Source organism: Natrix helvetica, assembly GCF_964273705.1.
Source record: "Natrix helvetica genome assembly, chromosome: Z".
In the NCBI taxonomy this organism is placed as follows: domain Eukaryota; kingdom Metazoa; phylum Chordata; class Lepidosauria; order Squamata; family Natricidae; genus Natrix; species Natrix helvetica.
Window position 1 is genome coordinate 83,717,056 of NC_138554.1, and position 18,033 is coordinate 83,735,088.

Consider the following 18,033-nt stretch of genomic DNA (forward strand, 5'->3'; position numbering starts at 1 on the left):
TATTACTTGTCTTTTGAGTGAAGTATCATATTATACAGTAGTAGTAGCAGAAAACCATTGTCATTTCTGAGATGATGATTCCTATGTATATTGCACAGGCATCTGCTACTTATGCGTGTAGCTCAATTTCACTGTCAAAACTTTAAATAGTTTGACTAGAGGAGTGATGGCTTAGCTTTTCCAGACTGAGGGCCCAAAGCACAAGCATGAGTGTGTGAATGCGCATATGCACGTCCAAACCCCCAAAATGCAATGCGTGTGCCCCCACCACCACCCCATGCATGTGCGTGCAGCCCCACTGAACATGCCCCACCCCCATGCATGCACAGCAGAAACCTGAAGACCAGCTGGCTGGCGATAGGCACATGCGCATATGTAGCAGAGCTGAACTGGTGCAACGGCTCACATGCCATCAGAGTGGGTGTTGCATGCCACCTCTGGCACGCATGCCATAGGTTCACCATCACGGGACTACAGTATGTGTCAGAGTTTTTTGTTTGCAGCAGCACATCCAGCAAGCACACAAGTAAATGAACTTCAGCAGGATTCAATTATATTATAAGAAATGTCATTATATACAATACCAAATAGCAGGATTCAGCATACAATATCAGGAACACAGAAGCAATATTCATAGAAGCAAGTAGAGTAGAGAGGTACAGAGGCCTACATTGTACAGAAGGCTGAGCAAAGTTATAGAGGCCTAACCAATTCTTCTATACAATTCAGCAAGTCTAGACCACACCCAGACTCCAAATTGTCTCTTATGGCCCCATAGAAACAAATCAGTGGTGGGTTCTGGATCCCGTTGCAACAGGTACGGTGCAACGGGGCCGGGCATCCACCACATGCACACGGATGCATATTCACTGCCCACGATGCTCCGCAACGCTCCACCTGCTCTGCGGAGCGTCACATAGGGGCCATATGCTCCATGCATTGAAGCCCCGATCGGCACAAATACAGGTAAGGATGGCGGATGGGCCCTCCAGAGCACCGTACCGGTACAGTACCTGGTGCTCCCAGCAGGCACTGGTACACCTGTCCCGGGGCGTAGCAGTCATATCCCACATTAGATACAACACTTAGTGTTAGTCATGGATACTACCTTTTTTTCAGTGTATAAGATGCACCTTAGTTTTGGGGGAAGAAAATAGGGGGGGGGGAATTCTGCCTACCAGGTATTCATTTTTATTCCCATAACACCAGAAAAGCAAACAAACACAATAGTATAATGAAACTACATTTTTTGCCACTTTTTTTCTTTCCGCAGGCAGCCGGGGAAAGTCTTAATAAGCTTAACTAGATGCCTGGGCATTCAGCCAAAAGCACTTCGCACCTGTAGAAATGTAACAAAGCTGAATCAACAAACCAGTTCAGTGCTTGCCTAAAGGAAACCATTGAGAAAAATCAGGTAGCCGATAGGAAAAATCGCCGCCTTGCTCTTAACGGGATTTTTCCCCAAAGAATAGAAATCACATAGTTACAAGAACTCTCTGCCTTGCCCTTGACAGGATTGCCGTATTTTCAGAATATAAGGCGCACCTTTTTCCCTCAAAAAAGAGGCTGAAAATCTGGGTGTATCTTAAACACAGAATACAGCACTTTTTGCCTCCCGAAACCCTGCCCCCTTCACCAAAATGGCTGTGCATAGCCTTTAGGAGGCTTCCAGAGTGCTCCTGGGGGCTGGGGAGGGCTGAAATGAGCAAAAAATGGGCTGGTTTTTTGCTCAATTTCCCCTACCCCAGTCCCCAGGAGCACTCTATAAGCCTCCTAAAGGCTATTCATGCCCTTTTAAAAAAACAACAACAACCAGGCCCGTTTTCACAAAAATGGACCATTTTTGGGAGGTCTGCGGAGTGCAAAAACCTTTTTAAAAAATTTGCCTCTTCAAAATCTTGGTGCATCTTATGCTCCAAAAAATACAGTATCTCCCAAAAATAGAAACAGAAGTACCTCTTAAGGCAGTCTTCAAATCTTTTTTTGTTGACTTCTCCCAGCTGGAACAGTGATTTTTTTCCCAGCCCTAATGAGGTGCTAACGAGTGAAGCAATCTTCTGATCTTCTGTGATTTGCCTGAAAAGGAATATGCTTCACTCATTAGCACCTCATTAGGGCTGAAAAAAAGCTTCCAAAAAGCTACATTCAGAGTATAAGACGCACTGAAATTTTCAGCCTCTTTGGGGGGGAGATGTGTCTTATACTCCAAAAAATATGATAAATAAGCAATCAACATAAATCATACTAGAATACTAAGTAAACAATTATATAGTAAGATGCAAGCAACAAAGTTATAGTCATAAGAAAATAGGAGATGGGTAATAGGAAAGATGAGAATAATGATGGTAATACTGCCTTTTTAGATAGTTTGACAGTGTTGTGGGAATTAATTGTTTAGCAGAATGATGGAGGGGAAACTGTCCTTGTGTCTAGTTGTTCTGATGTGCAATTTCCTATAGCGTCGTTTTGAGGGTAGAAGTTGAAACAGTTTATATCTAGCATGCGAGGCATTTTCACAGCCCTCTTTATGACTCGTGCAGTATATAGATCCTCAATGGAAGGCAGATTGATAGCAATTGTTTTTTATGCAGTCCTAATTATCCATTGAAGTCTGTGTTTGTCTTGATTGGTTGCAATGCCAAACCAGACAGTTATAGAAGTGCAGCTAACAGATTTAATAATTTATCTGTAGAACTGTATCAGCACCTCCATGGGCAGCCTGAACTTCCTGTGTTGGCACAGGAAGAACATTTTTTGTTGTGCTTTTTGATGACATATTTGATGTTAGGTATCCATTTTAAGTCTTGAGATATTATAGAACTTAGAAATGTGAAGGTCTGTACTTTTGCTACTGTGTTGTCTAGTATTGTGAATGGTGATAGTGTAGGAGGCTTCTCTTAAAATCTACTATTTCTACAGTTTTAAGTATGTTTGGTTCAGTTAAGTGTGTTCAAAAATATGATCATAAAAGCCCATTCCAGCACAATACTACTGAAAAAGAAAAAAGAAATCCAAGAAGAAACCAGCATGGTTGCACATCTCTCTGACAAATTGAAAGACAAAAAGGACAAGTACAGAAAATGGAAAGAAGGACACATAACTAAGGGAATCAGCAGATAGCCAGAATCTGCAAAGACAAAGTCAGGAAAGCAAAGGCTCAGAATGAACAAAGATTTACAACAAAAGTAAAAGATAATAAAAAAATGTTTTTCCCAACATACAAATAAGAAAATCAAAGTTAGTCCACTAAAGAGAGAAGATGGCAAAGAAGTAAAAGGCAGCAGAGAGAAAGCAGAGGTGCTTAACTCATTCTTTGCGTCGGTCTTCATGCAAAAAGAACCAATAGTCCAACCTACCAAAAACGTAACTGTAAAAGATAGATTAGAAATAAAAGTTAAAATAAGCAACAAAAAAAATGTAAGAGAACACCTGTCTGATCTTGTTGAATACAAATCACCAGGAGAGTTCTAAAGGAGCTGGCAGATGTCATCCCAGAACGACTGTACCACATCTTTCAAAACTCCTGGAGTACTGGGAAACTACCAGAGAACTGGAAAGGAGCTGATGCTGTTCCTCCTACCTTCAAAAAAAAAGCGGGGGGAACAGACCTAGGAAATTACAGACCAATCAGCCTAATATCAATACCTGGGAAGATACTGAAAAAGATTTTTAAAAACATCTAGAAACAAGTAAAATAATAACTAGAAGTCAGCATGGGTTTGTTAAAAACCAATCATGTCAAACCAATTTTATTTCATTCTTCAATATAGTGACTAAATTAGTAGACCAGCAAAATACTGTGAACATAATATACTTAGACCTCAGCAAGGCATTCAACAAAGTAGACCACAACCTACTTCTTGGTAAGCTAGAAAAAGTAGGATAGGTAGCATCACTATCAGATGGATTTGTAACTTGCTGACAAACCATATTCAACAAGTACTCCTTAATGGAACTATGTCTACATGGAGTGGGATACCACAAGGTTCTGTCTTAGGCCTAGTAGTTTTCAACATCTTCATAAACGACTTAGATGATGGGATAGAAGGAGAACTTAACAAAGTTGTGGATGATATTAAGTTGGGAGGAATAACCAACACCCGAGAAGATAGGCTCAAGATCCAGATGGATCTAGACAGACTTGAACACTGGACCTATCTAACAAAATGAAATTCAATGTAGAGAAAAGTAAAATCTTACACTTAGGCAAGGAAAACCAAAAGTAAACATATAGACTGGGTGAAACCAGGCTTAATAGTGGTAAGTGTGAAAAGGATCTTGGAGTCTTATCGTACAACCAATTAAATATGAGCCAACAGTATGTGGTGGCAGCCAAAAAAGTCAATGCAATCCTAAATTGCATTAACAGAGGGATGCAATCAAAATCAAGAGAGGTACTAATACCATTCTATAAAGCCTTAGTAAGACCACACCTAAGCATCCAATTTTGGTCACCACACTATAAAAAGATGTTGAGACTCTAGAAAGAGTGTAGAGAAGAGCAACCAAGATGATTGGGGGGACTGGAAGCTAAAACATACAGAGAACGGTTACAGGAACTGGGCTAGTCTAGTGAAGAGAAGGACCAGGGGAGGCTTGATAGCAATGTTCCAATATTTGAGAGGCTGCCACAGAGAGGAGGGTTATTAGTATGTAGAGAGAAGAGAAGTGGAGAGTACACACAGCCCATGGGGGAGGGAGGGGCTTGCTAATTGTACAGGTATCTGATGTGATTCTGCATAGCTTTGCCTGCTGCTTCCTGTCTGTTAGAAAGCTTATGATACACTTACATGTTAGCACAGCTAACTGATTTAGTTCAGTTAGAAGACTATCTGGAATGATTGTATTGAATGCCGAGCTGAAGTCCACAAAAAGGACACTTGCATAGGTCTTTGGAGATTCAAGATGTTGTAGGATGAAGTGCAGAGCCATATTGAAAGCATCATCTGCTGATCTATTTGCTCAGTAGGAAAATTGCAAGAGGTCTAACAGCAGATTCGTGATGGTTTTTCAGGTGGGCCAACACTAGCCTTTCAAAGATTTTCATAACTACAGATTTCAGAGCAACCAGTCTGCAGTCATGCAGTTCCTTGATGGGGGGTTTCTTTGGCACTGGGATGATAGTGAAATGTTTGAAGCAAGAAGAAACATAGCATATCTCTAGTGATTTATTAAAGATGTGGGTGAAGATGGGAACCAATTGGTCTGCACAAGCTTTCAAACAAGAAGGAGTTATCTTGTCTGGGCCTGGTGCTTTTCCAGGTTTCTGTCTGTGAAATAGACCTTGCACATCATTTTCTGTAATCAACAGAGGTTGGGGGGCCCAATGGGATAGGGTCAGTTATAGGAGGCTTGGCTGTTGTTGGTGTGTCTGAGATGGGGATTGTGGAAATAGGTAGCAGTGGTTTCCTCTCAAACCTATAGTAAAATACATTCAGGTCATCTGCCAGTTTTCGATTTCTTCTACATGGGAGGAAGGTTTGCTGTAACCATTGATACTTTTAAGAGCTTTCCACATATTTGCTGGCTCATTTGTTGAGAATTAATTCCTTAGCTTTTCAGAGTAGCTTTTTTTTTTTTTTTGGCTGCTCTCGTCTCCCTTGTTAATACATTTCTGGCCAGATTGTATAGCTTTCTATCTCCTTTCCTGTAGGCTTCCTCTTTGGCATGGCATAGCTGCTTGAGTTTAGCGGTAAACCAAGGCTTATTGTTACTGTATATTCAAGACCTGCTCCTCTTTTTTAAATAGAGTGGAGGAGGAGCTTCCTGGAGCAATGGCGGCCTGCCTCTGAGCTCCATATGTTTGCGGGGCTCTTTTGATAGAGCAGGGATGCTGCCGGTCCTCTGTTCCACCCTGAGGACCGGGGTCCAGTAAACGACCACCCTGGCTTTTCTTCATGACCCAAGTTGGTCTCCAGGGTGGTCTGGCAGCTAAGTAGAATGGGAGAATGAGAGAGTGAGCGGCAAGAGTGAGAGTGAGCGGCGCCGGCCGGCCAGCTGGGGGGAGAAACGCCGTAGGAGACACTGGACGCTGGGCGTAACGATGGCTGGGTGAAGGCAGCTGGCGTGTTCGGGGGCGTGCTGGCTGAGGTTGGCGCCAGTGGACTCTCAGAAGCCTGAAGCTTGGAGCCTGGAGCTTGAAGCGGCGGCGGCTGGGGACACCGAGACACCGAACGCCGAACTCCCAGCCTGCTGCTGACTGTGTAGGAGGCCGGCCGAAGCGCCGGAGGCCGGCCGGGGTGTTGGAGGCCGGCAGGAACGACGCTGGGGCTTGGAGCGGCAGCTGGAAGACGCCGAACATGCAGGGAAGGACGAACGGCCGGCGGGAAGGCTGGAGGCCGGCCGGGGTGTTGGAGGCCGGCAGGAACGACGCTGGGGCTTGGAGCGGCAGCTGGAAGACGCCGAACATGCAGGGAAGGACGAACGGCGGATGCAGGCCTGTGGCGGGAGCGAAGGAGCGCTGGGGGAGGTTCTCAGCGCTGGAGGCCTGGTAGGAGGAGGGAGGCTGGTGACACTGGAGGCCAGGCAGGAATCAGGGGGCATGCTGGTGACTAGCAGGAGGCTTTCAGTGCCAGGCTTGGCAGGAGAACCATCTGCCCCCTGCTAGCTGCCTACTTTGTTGTGACCATCTGCCCCCTGCTGACCACCTACTAACTATCTGCCCCTTGCTTACCATCTGCGTGCTGCCTGTTGACCACCTGCCCCCTGCCTACCATCTACTGCTTACCATCTATTGCCCTACTGTCTTACTGACCATCTGCCCCCTGCTTACCATCTATAGACCATCTGTCCCCTGCTGACCACATAATAATAATAATAATAATAATAATAATAATAATAATAATAATAATAATAATAATAATAATAATAATAATAATAATAATAATAATAATAATAATAATAATAATAATAATAAATATTTATTTCTTAGCCGCACACTCTCCCGAAGGACTCGGGGCGGCATACAATAAAACACATGAAATAAATATCTAGACAGGACATACATATAACAAAGATGTATACCAAGACGTGTACAAGGAGGAGGTGGGCTGATGAATAAAAACAATTAAAATCACAATGTTTAAAAACCCCTAAATAAATGAATACAATTAAATTACCCAAATAAAAACCCGTCAGGAGCGATATAGTTAGATCATAGTTGAGCCAGGCCAGCTACTTGGAATAGGTGGGTCTTGAGCTTTACACGGAAGGAGCGGAGGTCAGAGGTATTCCTAATATCTGGAATATACCTACCAGGTCAGAGGTATTCCTAATATCCGGAATATACCTACCAGCTACCACATGCAGATTATTTGACCAGCCCACCATCCCCCCACCTACGATTGTGACCTTCTGGCATCTGGCTAGTCCAGCTTAGCTTTGGCCTTTACATCGCACTGGACTTAGTGTATTATATGCCTTAACATCTACAGCACCCATAATTGATCTGAGGCCCTGCTGAAACTATGGTCTACCATATATCTGAGGACAGACCTGATTTTACTGCGGGAGTCCCCCCTCTTGCAAGTATGGCCCTCCGCCCTTTCGAGGGCCCACCTTGATGAGGGATTTATTAATCCAGAGAGGTGGAGGAAGCGAAAACTTAGGGGGTTTTTAACAAAATGTTATTTACATGTTTTAGTGGGTTCCAGGGAGGGAGGGGTTAGTCAGGCCGAGAGAGGGGTTAGTGCCAGGCGGACAGGTGGGGTTGGAAGAGGAGTGAGCGGAGCTGGGGAGGGGAGGGAGAATAACGATATTCCCTTAGAGGGTCTTTTCATCCCAACGGTCGTAGGGAGGGGTAGGTGCGAGGATAGACGAAGATTCTGTAACCGGTTGGGAGACCGTGGTCTTTGGACACAACCGGTCATTTGTCCCAACCCCCGCATTCTAGGTGGCCAGGACCTACAGAGCCAGGGCCTGAGGCTGATGTTGTGCAAAGCAAGGTCCGTTGTCAATAAGGCCCCCCTCATTTATGATTTGATCTCGGAGGGGGAGCCGGACCTTGCAGGGATAACGGAGACCTGGTTGGGCCACGAAGGGGGTCTCCCCCTCGTGGAAATGTGCCCACCGGGATACCGTGCATTTCATCAGCCGCGGGCCCTGGGTAGGGGTGGCGGGGTAGCGGTGATTATAAGGGAAGGTCTGGAGCCGAGAGAGTTCACTGTGCCCCAGATATCCGGGTGTGAGTCTCTATGCGTGAAGTGGGGCCCAGGGAAACAGTTGAGCTTGTTGATTGTATACTTGGCTCCTCGCTATGCATCAGCGGCCCTGCCAGAGCTCCTCGAGGTGATCACAGAGATGGCGGTTGAGACCCCCAAGCTATTGGTTATGGGGGATTTCAACCTGCCGTCGACAAGGGGATCATCCGAGGCGGCTCAGGAGTTCATGGCTTCCATGACAGCCATGGACCTGACCCAAGTAATTCAGGGCCCCACACATGAGGGAGGTCACACGCTGGACCTTATTTTTTTCTCTGACCAGTGGAGGAGTGATCTGAGAGTAGGGGAATTAGTTATTACACCCCTGTCATGGTCAGATCACTCACTTCTCCGGCTCGACTTCCCGGGCGCTAGCCCCCATCGCGGGGAGGCGGAACCAGAATGTCCTAGATGGTTCCGCCCCAGGCGCCTGCTGGAACCTGATAGGTTCCGGACGGAGCTTGGGCCACTTCCTGTAGCCCTGACCCGCTCCCGGATGGAGGACCTGGTGGCCGCATGGAACAGTGCGGCGGCCGGGGCCTTGGACCGGGTTGCGCCTTTGCGGCCTCTCCTGCGGCAGCGAGCTACCCTGGCCCCTTGGTTTACCGAGGAGCTAAGGGTGATGAAGCGCCACAAGAGACACCTAGAGAGCAGATGGAGATCTTCACACTCCGAATCTGACCGAACACAGGTAAGAGCCTATTTACGGACCTACCTTGTGGCATTAAGAGTGGCCAAGCGTCAATATTGTGCCGCTCTTATTGCGTCTGCAGATAACCGCCCTGCCGCCCTGTTTCGGGTGACCCGCTCCCTCCTTTCACAGAGGCCGCGGGAAGCCCCCTTGCAGGGTAGAGCAGAGGAATTTGGGGAATATCTACAGGACAAAATCGCTCAGATCCGTAGCGAGTGGGTCCCCTTCAGTAGTCTAGAAGGGACGCCGGAGGCGAGTCTTGAAGGACCATTCTGGGAGGAGTTTGACTCTGTTACTGCCGATGATATGGACAGGTTGCGTGGGCGACTGCGAGCCACTACATGTTTATTGGACCCGTGTCCCTCCTGGCTTATACTGGCATCCTGGGAGGTCACACGAGGCTGGCTCCAGGAGTTAGTTAACGCTTCTTTGAGTGAGGGGTTCTTGCCGGCCGCCTTGAAAGAGGCGGTGGTGAGGCCCCTACTCAAGAAGCCTTCCCTGGACCCAGCTATGTTAACTAACTATCGTCCTGTCTCCAACCTTTGCTTTTTGGCGAAGGTTGTAGAGAGTGTGGTGGCACAACAGTTCCCACGCCACTTGGAGGAAATTGATTATCTAGACCCGCGCCAGTCCGGTTTCCGGCCCAGCCACAGCATGGAGACGGCCTTGGTCGCGTTGGTGGATGATCTCTGGAGGGCCAGAGATGGGGGTTGCTCCTCCATCTTGGTCCTATTAGACCTCTCGGCTGCTTTTGATACCATCAACCATGGTATCCTATTGCATCGTCTGCAGGGGTTGGGGGTGAGGGGCACCGTTTTGCGGTGGTTCTCCTCCTACCTCTCCGGTCGAACGCAATGTGTGCTGACAGGGGAGCAGAGATCGACCCTGAGGCCACTCACTTGTGGGGTGCCGCAGGGGTCGGTCCTCTCACCCCTCCTGTTCAACACATATATGAAGCCGCTGGGTGAGATCATTCGTGGTTTTGGGGTCGAGTACCATCTGTACGCTGACGACACTCAGCTGTACATCTCCACCCCGAACCACCCCAACGATGCCGTCGAAGTGATGTCCCTGTGCCTGGAAGCCGTACGGGTCTGGATGGGAAGTAACAGACTCAAGCACAACCCCTCCAAGACGGAGTGGCTGTGGTTACCGGCGCCCCGGTTCAACCAGTGAGCTCCATCGCTGGCCATCAGGGGCGAACAACTGGCCCCCGTGGAGCGGGCACGCAACTTGGGCGTCCTCCTGGATGCCCGGCTGTCAATGGATGACCAAGTGACAGCTGTGGCAAGGGGGGCGTTCCACCAGGTTCGCCTGGTGCGCGCCAGTTGCGTCCCCTACTGGACCGGGACGCCCTTCACACAGTCACCCATGCGCTAGTGATGTCCCAACTGGACTATTGCAATGCTCTCTACATGGGGCTTCCCTTGAGATGCACCCGAAGGCTGCAGCTGGTCCAGAATGCGGCCGCGCGGGCAATTATGGGAGGTACTAGGTACTCCCATGTAACACCTCTCCTGCGCGGGCTGCACTGGCTACCTGTGGCTTTTGGGGTACGTTTCAAGGTGTTGACTATCATTTTTAAAGCGCTCCATGGCACGACCTAGATATCTGCGGGATCGCATCCTACCCCATACATCCCTGCGGCCGATTCGCTCTCACAGAGAGGGACTCCTCCGGGTGCCGTCCACTAGGCAGTGCCAGCGGGCGACGCCCAGGGGTAGGGCCTTCTCTGTGATGGGCCGGACCCTCTGGAATGACCTCCCCCCCGACATCAGAATGACCACCGATCTCCGCTCCTTCCGCAAGAAACTTAAGACCCACCTGTTCAACTTAGCTGGCCTGGCCTAACCGTAGTTTTAATCTTTCTAGCCTGTATTTTAAATTTTTAGGGGTAGGTTTTTAGGTTGTTTTTTAATTTTTATCACTGTACAGCCTAACATTTAATCCGATTTTAGGGGTATTTAAGATTATTTATTTTGTATATGGTTTTATCTTGTCGTCTGTACACCACCCCGAGTCCCTTCGGGGAGAGGGGGCGGTCTATAAATTCAATAAATTCAATTCAAATTCAATGGGGTTTTGGTCAGCTCACATAGGTCTTCACAAAAACTTACAGTATCTGAGTCCATTCAAGTCTTCAGAGGTATCTTTGAAAATGTTCTAATCGGTGCAGTTAAGGCAAGCCTGTAGCTTTAGCTTTGCCTCCTCAGTCCAAGACTTCACTGATTTAATTGTTGGTTTTTATCGTTTTTATTGTCTATAAATAGGTACAATGTGAATCATACAATGATCAGACTGTCCCCCAGTTGCTCGTGGTCAAGACTGATAAGCATCTTTTTTATATAAAAGTTTTTTTATTTTTAATTTTCGAAACAAACACAACACATCCTTCTTTACATACTGTAGAAAGTGTATCATTGATTACAAAAAGGCTTACGTGCATCTCTTCCACAGTCAACAAACATAATTCATATTAACTCAAGTATTTTAACTCAGATATTTATACATGTTACCATCATCATACCTTTATTTTCATTTGACTATAATTGTTTAAACATCCTTCATCATAAAATATACCAAGATTTAATACATAACCACATACTGGCATTTAATTTACTATTTCTAAAATCCTCCAATAATACTGAATCCTTATGTCCTATTCTAGCTAAACATCCATAATATTTAATAATAAAGTTTTCTAATCCTTTTTTCCAAATCACTGTTTACAATTTACATCCCATTTCCTTATGTTGTACACACACACACACACACACACACACACACACACACACACATATATGTTGTTATCATTATCCCTCCTTTATTTGACTATATCCTGTATCATATTATTTCCCCCCTAATAATCAAGACTTAACTGAATCTAACTTAATTCTTTTTTTATTAACCTTTATATATAATCCAAAATGATTTCTAATCTTCCTTTCATGGGTACCATTCAATATTCATATCCCATTGTTACTTATCATAACACTACACATTGTATACATTATCATTATCAATTATTTAACTATATCTATGTCACTAAATTTCACTAAGTTTAACTAGTTTTAAATTATACCCTTCCATCTATCAACCTGTATCTTTCCAATAGCAAAACAGTCTCATATCTTCTGCCATTTGTGGTGTCAGTACTCTAATCATCTCCTTAATCAACTTTGTATGGACTCCTCTTAGCAACTCTTTGCTTATAAAATTTCTCATGTAATTTCAATAAATAAATACAATACAATAGTAGAGTTGGAAGGGACCTTTGAGATCTTCTAGTCCAACCCCCTGCCTAGGCAGGAAACCCTATACCGTTCCAGACAAATGGCTATCCAACATCTTCTTAAAGACTTCGATGGCCTTCTTCTGTTTCCTTAATCAGCTTATCTTTGATTGTCAGTAGTGTTATCAATGATATTGCTAATAAAATTTCTCTCTTTAAATCCATAAATTCTTTTGTTTTCTCTTCTTCTGTATCTTGCCATCTGGGGTAGATTTCCCCTCCATTTAATTCCTCTTATTCCACTCTTTCCCTTTTCAGAGACGAACCAATCACCATAAATATCAGCAATTTTAATTTCTTTATATTCATTTTTCTCTTTGATTTTTAGGATCTTAACCGCCACATTTTCCATTTGATAAACATCTTCAACTTCTTCATCATTTTTTGCTGTTAGATGCATTCAGTCTTCCAACTTCTTCTCTATCCTCTTATGTGTATCTGATAGTTTCTGAATTTCTGAGAATATCTTTTGCAGACTTAAAACTTCTTTCTGCAGTTGAGATTGTACCATTATCTCCAACAACAAACACTGCTGCTCTAGCTTAGAAAGTTTTAACAGGATTAAGCATAGATTCACAATAACATTTCATTTTCACCTTTCTCTGGTTAAAAATATACTTCAAAGGAACATCTGTGTGCTTTTCTTCTTATCACTCTCTATAAACAAGTAGTGAGACCTTGAAGTGCCAAGCCAGGATAATCAGTGAAAAAAATAAAAGTGTTTCGTTTCCAACACACAAACCTCCAGCCTCTGAGTGGCAGCACTATTGTTGCAATGTTGCAATTTTCTTTGTTTCTTTTTGTATCTTTTTTGTATTTCAAGTTTAAAAAAATCCGATTCTTAAATGAGTTAGAAAAACACCCACAGTTATGAAAGAGGAGAATTTTAGTCCATACATTACAAAGAATAGTAAAAGAAAAAAAAATAGACAAAACTTAATCCATTCGTTTTAAAAGGCTTGCATAAATTCCATCTGTGAAGATAGTGTTTAAAAGTAAGATAACCCACTGTCCAAAACCATTCTAAATTTAATTCCGCCGCTTATTTCTTCTGTTCTCCAATTTAAATTAATTTTATGTTTTTTATAGGCAGTCGCTTTTAAAACACTAAAAATTCTTCATCAGCTGGAAACACTTTCTCTTTCCATATCCTTCCGTTTTGGAGCCGCCCCAATTTCATCAGCCAAATGGCTGGATTTTTTGTCACCGGCTTGAAGAACTTCTCTTGGATCAGTAAGGGACTTTGCGATGTCCCTGAGATCAGCAAGACGTATGCTTCCTGTTCACCGTCTCTGGGGGACGGTTTAGGTCAATTTGGACCACCCAGTGGCAAAAGTATCGACTGCGAACTCAGAGCATTGAGATCGCACGTCGTCTCGTCACAACTTTGGCTCCTCCTAGGTAACCAAGACTGATAAGCATCTTTTAATGTTGTGTAACAGTGGTCTAAAGTATTCTTGCCTCTAGTGAGACATTTGATTGCTGAAAGTATTTTGGTAGCTTTTGGCTTAGTTAGCACTGATGAAATCTCCTAATACAATGAGGAGTGAATCTGGGTATTTTACTTCAGCCCACATAAACTGGTCAGCTAGAGTTTGTAATGCATTGTTTATGCAAACTTGTGGAGAAACATACACTGTAAATAGTAGAAATTAGGAAAACTCTAGTGGAGAATAAAATGGTTTGCAATTAATAATTAATGTCTCTTAAGTCCACAGCTCAGAATTTCTTTAGTGTAGTTACATTTTGGCATCATCAGTTGTTCATATAAAAGCAGAGACCCTCTGCCTTCTTTTTACCAAATGTTTCTGCAAGTCTGTCTGCCCTCTGTAATTATATTTTCCAAATAAAGGAAAAGTTTTGAATCTCATGAAAAACAAAGAAAAACATGAAAAGAAATCAAAATATGTGACATTATTTGAATGGACTACACATTAACATTATTAGAAATAAAAAGGAGGAATATAAAGTTGGATTATTTGATCAAGGTTAATGTAGCTACATTGTTATATCTGGTAACCATTAATGGACTTCTGATGACACTAAAACTGAAATAACAATGCTGTATGGAATTGTTTATAAATAAGAGATGGGATATGGGAAGAAAAGTCATTTGTTTTATTTAAGAGATGGTGATGTTATTAAAATAGTTTATACTTGTAATAAAAATTGGAAGTCTTTATTTTCTTTTTCTTTACTATCATTTTACTTTTCTTTTTTCTGTTCTTTCTTGTTTTATGTACTCTTTTTATTATTACAGCAAGCAGCCTTTCTATCAAATCCACTATCTCAGAAAATTAGAATATTGTGAAAAGGTGCAATATTCTAGGCTCAAAGTGTCCACTCTAATCAGCTAATTAAGCCATAACACCTACAAAGGGTTCCTGAGCCTTTAAATGGTCTCTCAGTCTGATTCAGTAGGAATCACAATCATAGGAAGACTGCTGACCTGACAGTTGTGCAGAAAACTATCATTGACACCCTCCATAAGGAGGGAAAGCCTCAAAAGGTAATTGCAAAAGAAGTTGGATGTTCCCAAAGTGCTGTATCAATGTACATTAATAGAAAATTATGTGGAAGAGAAAAGTGGAAGAAAAAGGTACACAAGCAGCAGAGATGACCACAGCCTGGAGAGGATTGTCAGCAAGAGGCCATTCAAAAGTGTTCGGGACGGAGATCACTTCCGGTCCCTGCAGGCAACGGACATTTCGTCTGCCGCTTGTCTTCTCGGTGGGCTCCTTTTGGAGCACAGGAGACCTTGGAGGGGACTCCTGCTGTAGCGGCGGCTTGCTGGAGCCCCCAGAGTCGGCGGCAGCCGGCAGGGTTTTTTCCAGCTTTGCCCCAGAAGCCGGGGAGCAGAAGGGGGGGCATGCTTGCCTCTTCACCTAAAGGATTCTGGAGGAAACAAGTTACATCAAAGGAAACGTGGCTGAAATGTTGGCTGTGGAGGATCCTTCCTAATCTCTTCAATTATTGGTAACGGATAAGCAGCAGGCTATCGTAAGTTTTTGTTCAATCTATTTTAAGCCGAAGATTGGAGAGGGAGTTTTTCTTTTCTAACCCCCCCTCGGAAAAAGCGGCATTCAAACTTCCTCTCTCTACTCCGGAATGGAGAGAGAACAAAGGCTGACTTCTCACCTGAATTAACTATGTGAGAAAGACTAAAATCACAGTTGCAAGAGTGTTTGCTGAGCTGTTTTTTAAAAAAACTAAAACTTTTGCTCTTCTCCCTGCGGAAAGGAGGAGTCGAAATGGCTCGCCTCCGCTCTCGTTTTTGTACTTACAAATGAAGTCTGCTTTTTGAAACCACGCTGGGGAAAAAGGAAATGATTTCTGGCATCTTTTAATACCTCCCATGAGGGTGCTCCGGACCTCTTCTGCTTCGTGGACCTTCTGGATTTGATTTATTTGGTTTTTCCCTTCTTGCTGTACCTCTGTGTCTTGGAACAGTGAAGGGGAACTGACTCTTTACTTTCGGATTTGCCTGTTGCCCTGGACCAGCCCGGCTGTGCGCCCTGGTGACGCCATTTTCTTTGCATAAGATTTACCATCTCTGAACTTAGATAATGGGACCTAAAAAAACCCCAACGGGCAAGTCACTTTCGGCCCCGGCTTCAGCGGCTTCCAGTCCAAGTACACAGCAGCCGAAGATCACTTCATTGCTTCAAACAGAAGCTGCTGGAGAGAGTTCAAAAGAACTATTTGTCAACCAAATGTTCCAGGAAATTATGAGAGGTCAAAATGAACTGAGGAAGGAAGTGGCAGACCTCAAAAATGAACTCAGAGGGGTACAACATAATACAGCAGAGAATAAACAGAGAATTGTAGTACTTGAGGAAAGCGCAGCTGGGATGGAAGAAAGGGTTAAGGAGGTCCGAAAGGGAAATTTAGAACTGGAAAATTTTATGGCCAAAATAGAATTGGAAAGAATGTTGTTTTTTCTCAGGTTCCAGAACCTACCAGAGACAGAAAATGAAGATCTTAAAGATATTATGAGCACAATCTTAGCAGAATACCTTAAGAGAAACAAAGAGCAGATCTGGGGGATATGGACCTGGTCTATAGAATCAATTCAGCATATGCCAGAATTCATAATGTTCCAAGAGAGGTACACGTTAAATTTCTCACGAGGGCCACGAGAGACAAGGTACTAGGGGCCCAAAGGGAGGGACCTTTAAAATACCAAGACAAAGAAATTACCATTCTAAAGCAAATTCCAAAAAAGAGCAGAGAAAAGGAGGAAATACGCTTCCTTATCAAAGAAACTATATAATAGAGGAATTTGGTTCAGATGGTTATTGCCAGAAGGAATGTTGATTTTCTGGGAAGGAAGTCGAGTTAGAATTAAGACAGTGGACGAGGCAGATGCCTTTATTAAAAAACATTTTTCCCTCCAAGAGGACGAAGATAGCAGAGGTGGGGGGGAAAGCAGCAATGTACAAGATATGGAGGGGGGGGCACGGCTCCACCCGGGAGCAGAGAGGAGGAAACAATATCGAAAAGGCTCGGGTCAAAAAAATAAAAACATCTGAAATATTATTGCAATTGTTGATATACTAGGAAGTGACAAAGAAAGAGATGATTGAACATGTTGTTGACATAAAGTAAGAATTCTGTTTATACTATCCTTTACATGTTATTTTTAAAATTGTAAAAGTGTGAGATTGGGGGGTATTTCTACTGCCAACATGGAAGCTACTAAAATTTTCTATGTATCCTATTACCTTTTTCCCATAAATGTTTTTAAAACCAATAAAACTTTTTACCAAAAAAAAAAGTGTTCGGGACTTTCATAAGGAGAGGACTGAGGCTGGAGTCAATGCATCAAGAGCCACCACACGCAGACGGATCCTGGACATGGGCTTCAAATGTCGTATTCCTCAAGCCACTCCTGAACAACAAACAACATCAGAAGCGACTTATCTGGGCTAAAGAAAAACAGACCTGATCTGTTGCTCAGTGGTCCAAAGTCCTCTTTTCTGATGAGAGCAACTTTTGCATTTCATTTGGAAACCAAGGACCCAGAGTATGGAGGAAGAATGGAGAGGTACATACTGCAACATGCTTGAAGTGCAGTGGAAGTTTCCAGTCTGTGTTGATTTGGAGAGTCATGTCATCTGCTGGTGTTGGTCCACTCTACTTCATTAAGTCCAGGGTCAACGCAGCCATCTACCAGGAGATTTTGGAGCACTTCATGCTTCCTTCCACAGACAAGCTTTATGGGGATGCTGACTTCATTTTCCAGCAGGACTTGGCACCTGCCCACACTGTCAAAAGCACCAAAACCTGGTTCAATGACCGTGGGATTACTATGCTTGATTGGCCAGCAAACTCGCCTGACCTGAACCCCATAGAGAATCTATGGGACATTGCCAAGAGAAAGATGAGAGACATGAGACCGAACAATGCAGAAGAACTGAAGGCCGCTATTGAAGCATCCTGGTCTTCCATAACACCTCAGCAGTGCCACAGGCTGATAGCTTCCATGCCACGCCGCATTGAGGCAGTAATTGCTGCAAAAGGGGCTCAAACCAAGTAATGAGTACATATGCATGCTTATACTTTTCAGAGGTCTGATATTGTTCTATGTACAATCCTTGTTTTATTGATTGCATGTAATATTCTAATTTTCTGAGATTGTGGATTTGGGTTTTCATGAGCTGTAAACCATAATCATCACAATTATGACAAATCACAGGTTGAACTAACTTGCTTTGCATGTAATGAGTCTATCTCATATATTAGTTTCACCTTTTAAGTTGCATTACTGAAATAAATGAACTTTTGCACGATATTCTGATTTTTCGAGTTTCACCTGTATCTTGTTTCTATTAACTTTTACTATTGTATCT

General features: G+C 43.8%; 1 protein-coding gene across 1 annotated transcript in view; it reads left to right on the plus strand.

The window, feature by feature from the left end:
* The window catches only part of EXOSC7 (exosome component 7), an 80,532-nt gene that overhangs the window by 43,402 nt on the left and 19,097 nt on the right, over positions 1–18,033 (plus strand). The window lies entirely within an intron of this gene.